Source organism: Ipomoea nil, unplaced genomic scaffold (genome assembly GCF_001879475.1).
Source record: "Ipomoea nil cultivar Tokyo-kokei standard unplaced genomic scaffold, Asagao_1.1 scaffold1708, whole genome shotgun sequence".
NCBI classification, from domain to species: Eukaryota; Viridiplantae; Streptophyta; class Magnoliopsida; order Solanales; family Convolvulaceae; genus Ipomoea; species Ipomoea nil.
Genome location: NW_017618136.1, coordinates 354,862 through 361,709, shown reverse-complemented (window position 1 = coordinate 361,709; position 6,848 = coordinate 354,862). Strand labels below are relative to the sequence as shown.

Here is a 6,848-nt window from a genome sequence, read left to right as displayed (position 1 = left end):
GGCTCCCCAAGCTACGTCTACTCATCGGATAACAAGGTGATTGGGGTGAAAAGCATGGTGTTTTACAAGGGAAGTCCCCTTGTGGGAGAAAGACAAAATGGAAGATGAATGAGTATAGGGCAATTGAACAAACAACTTCCCAGTTCCATATTCTTCTCTAATTCCTTCTCCAAAGGTACGTGTAGTCAATACACAATAATATATACATACTATTACAACCCATATGACACACATGATTGTATATATTAATAATAAAATAAAATTGGTTTGAATGATAAAAATTGTTGGATGGTTGCAGTTAAGGCATGAAATGACCCTGTGCCGGGTGTATGTGATATTAAGAATTTTGGGTCGTTTGATCGAAGACCAATAGGAAACATGGGAACAAGTCAAGAAGAGGTGAAAATGATACCCATGAGGCCATTAATAAGTGCTCTGAAAGTTCAGTGGTGCAGGAAGAAGAAGAAGAAGAAGACTTTGATGATGGTATGAATGTCTACGCAACAACTGGCCTGACGAGGATGGTCAAGAGTCCTGAACCATTTTCTGGCTTGGAAAGACTCATTAATTTCCAACTTTCCAAGTGGAATGAATGATGATATGATGAATATAACATGACAGACAGACAGACAGTACAGTACGTTAGTTGTTGGAAATTAATGATATGGTACGTAAAATTCAACCATTCTGTAACTAGTTTAGATTTTTTAATGCGGTGTCATCGCTAAAGAAATAATGTAATTTGTCATCAAATTATACTATACAGTAGACTCCTTTGAGTTGTCCTTAGAGTTAAGGACCTTACCTCTTAATTTCTAGGTGCATTTAAGTTGGTGTCATCATGGCAGGTGACATGCATTATTAAGTTTTAACTTAAATTTGAGGGCGGACTCCATTATTCTTGCATGAAAATTGATAGAAAAATAAATTATGGAGATCCCAAATGCTTGTAACCCAACCCATGTGGCTATGTTTAGCTGCTTCGTGACGACAAGTCATCACATGTGGAATTGCATTGACGAAGTTTCGTATTCTTATTTGTTACATTGATTATTTAGGGGTGTATGTAAACTATATAATCAATTCAAGAACTTAATGCACCCAAGATTAATTCTAAGAATAAGTGATTAATTAAGTTCCAAGTTGGATGGATAATCATAATAAAGCTTCGTTCCCAATCATGGCTCACTTCACGGGCATGAACTCGGATTGCTTGTCTCCACACACCGGCACACCAACACCAGTGTTGATGTGCATATAGTGTTCTGACTCAAAAATTAAATCTTGCTTCGAATTTTTTCGATTAGACAGATTTAGATGCGCATGTATTTGGACAAGCTTGTAACATCGTTGAAGAGGATTGCATTTGCTCTATTTTGGATTGTCTTCAATAGAGAATATTTATTTTCTCTTTCTCTCTTTAATTTCTTTTTGAAGACTTCTCTCTTTAATTTCTTGAGCTATGATTTTGAGTCTTTTTTTTTAAGTGCTAGTAATTCCTTATTGGAGTCTAGATTATGGTCTACTTACTTTTCCAAAAGAGAAGAATCTCAACCTAAGGTTCCCCTTTGTGAAGGAGTTTTGAATTTATATTGTTGATTATGGTATGCAACATGGATTAACTTGCCCTTGGAGTTCTTCTCACAACGAAAGTCAGGGGATGAACTCAAGTCTCATCCTTCACTACCCAATCTCTATCTACGAAAGTAGCTAGGAGAAGATTGAAAATTTTCAATGCTTTGTACTTGAAGGATTAAGAGTTGATACTTCACGAAAGTGGAATAACTCTTGCTCTAATCTGGCCTTAAGATTGAGAATTCTTGTGAGCACTGTTGTTAACCCTTGGTTGAAGATTTCTCCCCAAATCTTTAGAAGGCAATAGTCCCTAATCCAACCCCTTATCTTAATCTTTCCCTTTAGTCCATTGTTGATTTAATGAATGATTACCCACGATTAGTATGATGATGCTTGGATTCTTGAGAATTCATTATCTGAGTGTCTAGTAGTAAAATATAATAACTATACAAGCATGCACTATAACCTCCAATCCTAAGTGGAACGACATATTTAAATCGTATTTAGATAATTTACAAGTTAAGGTAACTTACAAGTTAGAAAGTTATAATTGTTTATTTTTAAGAATTCAATGATTAATATTAAACTTTTTGTAATTTGACGGTACAATTATTTATTTTCTAAGTAGTTCAGGGACTTATTTAATTATTATATTCTTCTATATATCTCCCTTTAAATTTGTGTATGTATCATGATTTAAAGAAAATTGGCTAACCAAACAATTCGAACTAATTGATAAATGAAGATTAACTTTGTAGGTGTATGTTAGACACGATTCAAGCTAAATCCAAATTAATTTTACTCTATTAAATAGTATTTGCTCATACAGTAGGTTTCAAACCTGAGACTTCTCATTTAAAAAATTGCAACTATGTCGCTCGACCATAATGCATTATTATGTGACTTCTTATTAAGGCTCTGTTTGGCAGAGCTTATTTAGGAGCTTATAGCTTATTTTAAGCTCCTAATAAGCTATAAGCTCTGTTTGGTAATGTTCTCAAAATAAGCTACTAGCTTAAAATAAGAGCTTATTTTGGAACTTTACTTTAGGTAGCGTTTCAAAATAAGCTCCTAACTTCCTAACTTTTTTTCCATCTTTATCCTTATTATTTTAAAGAAATGACATAATTTACCCTTCCCAATTAAAACCATTTCTCTTCTCCTTTATCCGCAACTTTCAACGCAAAATTATTATTATTATTATTATTATTATTATTATTATTATTATTATTATTATTATTATGAGATTTGCAACAATATTGCTACTTCATTATGAGATGCTAGATCATGATTATGCTAATAGTTTTATTTCAAAATGTTAATTTTTTTAAAGACAAAATGTTAAATTTTAATAGGTAAACAACTAATTTAAATTTTATGAAGATGTCCTTTTTAGTCTTTTTACATTTATCAGCTTATCAAAAAGCTATTTTTACCAAACACTTTCAATCATAACAGCTAGCTTAACAGCTCTTCAGTTTTCAGCTCCGAGCTTATAGCTTTTCAGCTTTCAACTCCTTTTCAGCTTTCAGCTCCTAGATTATAGCTTTTCAACTAGGTTTGCCAAACAGAGCCTAAGACATGTTGAGATCAGTGAATTCACATAAGCAATTTAAAATTTTGCAGTTTCTGTTGAGTCTTTAAAATAATTTTATTCCATGAATGAATTTTAGTAGGAACAAATGAACAATAGTATGTTTTCAAAAAAAAAAAAAAAAAAAAAAAGAACAATAGTATTTTTTAAAATATTTATTTATTTACTTTTGCTTTGTTAACTGTCAGCCTTGTCAGGTGAGTATATCATACCTCCCTCGAAAACGCCGTAGACTTTCATTCAGGTGACACCGCCACTGCCTGCTCGCCGTTGCCCACCAAACCCATCCTCCGAACACAGCTCCGTTATATACGTTTACACGCACAGATACATACAGTTATTGAGAGAGGGGGTGGGGTGCGGTGGTGGGAGTGGTGAGATGGCGATATTGTATGCGCTGGTGGCGAGGGGACGACTGTGCTGGCGGAATTCAGCGCCGTGACGGGGAACGCCGGTGCGATTGCGCGGCGGATATTGGAGAAGCTCCCGGAGGAAGCGGAGTCGAGGCTCTGCTTTCTCAGGACCGATACATCTTTCATATCCTCAGATCCGATGGCCTCACCTTCCTCTGTATGGCTAACGACACCTTCGGCAGTGAGTCCCTAAGGGTTTTTGTGTATCATTTTTTGTCTGATCATACGATCGTGTTTCTCGAATCAAAACATGAAATTTTCGTTTAGATAAACTATCCAGTTATCATAGGATTATGATTATCCTAGTAGGAATACTAGCTGTTGATTTGATTGCTATTTCTGAAAACCAAACTTCATATATACTACTCATTGGGTATTCCCTATCTGCAAGCTAAGATTGAAATTCACTCAGTGGAGGTAGCCAGGTAGTAGAGATTAAGAAATTGGGTCATAAGTCATAACCTCCTATTTTGGTATTGTACAATGAATTAGTGCCTAAATTTGTGATGAAGGTAATGTCAAATCACGAGACAAGACTTTCTGTTTTTGGCTCTAGTAATTAAGGTGGTGTTAGGTTCGCCTATATGAGGAGTATGGGTTTTGTCATGGATGCAAGTTGTCCATCATTGAGACTTGGCAGCTTCAGCTCATGTGAGGCATGGCTTTAGTGAGCTTTAGATGAAGATTGTGAAGATTAAACACGGACACAGTTCTTAGGATTGGCTATTTGGTTTATGAACCTAAACCAACTCTTAGTTAGGCACTGTAACACTCCAGAGCCCAGACCATCTGTGTAGTGTGTATTGTAAAAATGCTCCTTTTCTTTCTTGCCAAAAGAGACATTATTTGTCATGAAAATTAGTTGATTGACTAGAGTGGCTCTGAATATTTGTTTAGAGAAAAGAATTGAATAGTGGGTTATGAAATCGTTGCCTGTTGGAGTTTCTCTTTAAGGGTCACTGTTGGGGGTTGCTTGTGCCAAATTATAGACCACACGAGTACCAGTTCCATATCAAACACTCCGTACTAAAAGAAAGATAAAAACCTGTTCTGATGATCTTTGTTATTTTTAAGGACAAATTTTCACTTTTTTTTGGTCCTTTGCATTTCACCAATAGCTAACAAACCTATTGTTCTACTCTGAACTAGGAAGGATACCATTCTCATATTTAGAGGATGTCAAAATGCGGTTCATGAAGAATTATGGTAGGATTGCTTCCCATGCACCTGCTTATGCCATGAACGATGAATTCTCAAGGGTTTTACATCAGCAAATGGAGTTCTATTCAAGTAACCCCAGCGCGGATACATTTAGTCGTGTTAGAGGGGAAGTTGGTGAGGTAAATATTTTCTGCTTATTTTTTGAAAGGGAAGTTCATAACTTTCCTTTGAGATCATAAGAATATGAATTTGCACGATAAGGTTATCAGTAAAGTTTTTTTTTTTTTTTGGGTCATAATAAAGAGGAAATCACAGTTTAGTATAGTATAACTTCTGTCTTGCCAGTGTTAAGTTTCAATTTATGGGGTAGTATTTTAACCCTATTGTGGTAATTTGTTCTGGTCCAATGTTGGATAATGAGGGCTTTGTTATTATTGTGTGTTTGACATTTTCTAACACCTGCTTTTATCCCTCCACTTGAATATCAATTCAGCTACATACCATCATGGTTGATAATATTGAGAAAATACTTGAGAGAGGTGACCGGATTGAGCTTCTTGTTGACAAAACATCAACCATGCAAGACAGTGCATTTCACTTCAGGAAACAGTCAAAGCGCCTCAGAAGAGCTCTTTGGATGAAAAATGCAAAGCTTATGTAAGTCTTATCTTATTCTGACAACCGTTAATGATTAACCATTGCTCTAGCCAAGTTTTAAAAAATGATCTTGGTAATGACAAGAAGCCTATCTTTGTATTCTTGTATGTTTCTTCTGTCAAGCCCATAAATAATATCTTTGTTTTATGGTTTACGACTTATCAATTTCTTTTCTTTGGAGATTTGGCTCTAAAATACTTGTTCATGTGACAGGGCCTTGCTGACTTGCTTAATTGTACTCCTCCTATACTTGATAATCGCTGCATTCTGTGGGGGCATTACTCTATCATCCTGCAGATCATGATTTGTCGAAAAAGATTTGTGTTGGTGGCACTTGCCTGTGATTCGACTATATTTACAGTCGGGGAATATCAGCTGGTTTAGATTGTGATGACATGGGTGTGGAGATGGTACAGGATGTTGAAGAATAATTTTGTTCTTGAGTGTGGATAAGATCTGTGTTGTGGTTGAAGCTTCTTCTGAAACTTGTGTAAATTCTGAATTTGTACTTTGTAGCCTCTCTCAAGTGTTGAAGTTGGGCTTTTATTTATTTATTTATTTAAAAAAAAAATATTAGTACTTGTATCTATAGGTGTGTACATATTGGTGAATAAACATGGTTTTCCCAGGAGTTATAAACACATCTGTGCCATAATCTTACTGGTTTCCATATAATCATAATTTTGTGAAAAGTAAAATAAAATTATTCACACACTTTTGAAGATGGAGATTTAAAAGAGAAAATTTTAATCAAATGGTGTTGACTCAAATAAAGGTGTTTGAGTCGTTAGATTGGGTTACTAATATTGGATTAGTAATCTATTGTAAATCTGGTTGAAGTGCATGAAATCTAAGTAATATAATTAGGACACTTATAATATAAGGAGTATTTATTAATCTATATATTAGGAACTAATTTTCGGAGTATTATAATATCACTAAAATGAGAAATTTTACTTAAGATTTTTATCGCTACATGTACTTTGCTATTTGATTTCTATATTAGAAACTAATTTTTGATACGCGAAGTATTATTATATTTCACTAAAATGAGAAGATTTACTAAGATTTCATCCGAGCAGAAGGGTAAGGATTTAATTTTTTGATTTTATTGTGTACAAAAGCATACAGTTTAGTGATGAGTCTCAAAACTATATTGACACTATTTACCTCAAGTCTGGAGAAGGATTCATTAGATTCAGTCATTCAGGATATAATTTGACGAAATTGAAAAATTTAGATTAAAAATGGCTCCACAGTAAATTCCAATACTGTAGGGGTTTCTTTGCAATAAGGAAAAAGATAGCGTGCTTAACTCGGCTGGAGCCGCCACGCAGCCATCATCCCGGGGAAATCTGAATAGAAAAAAATATATATATATACAGAAAAATAAGACTCAACTGCAAAAGCCCTTGCGTTTCTGCAAAGCTTTATGCTCACAGGCGAAA

The 6,848-nt window shown here is 34.7% G+C and overlaps 1 pseudogene; it reads left to right on the top strand.

The window, feature by feature from the left end:
* The first annotated feature begins 3,392 nt into the window (after window positions 1-3,392).
* On the top strand, window positions 3,393-6,052 carry LOC109191660 (annotated as a pseudogene).
* The last annotated feature ends 796 nt before the right edge of the window (window positions 6,053-6,848 follow it).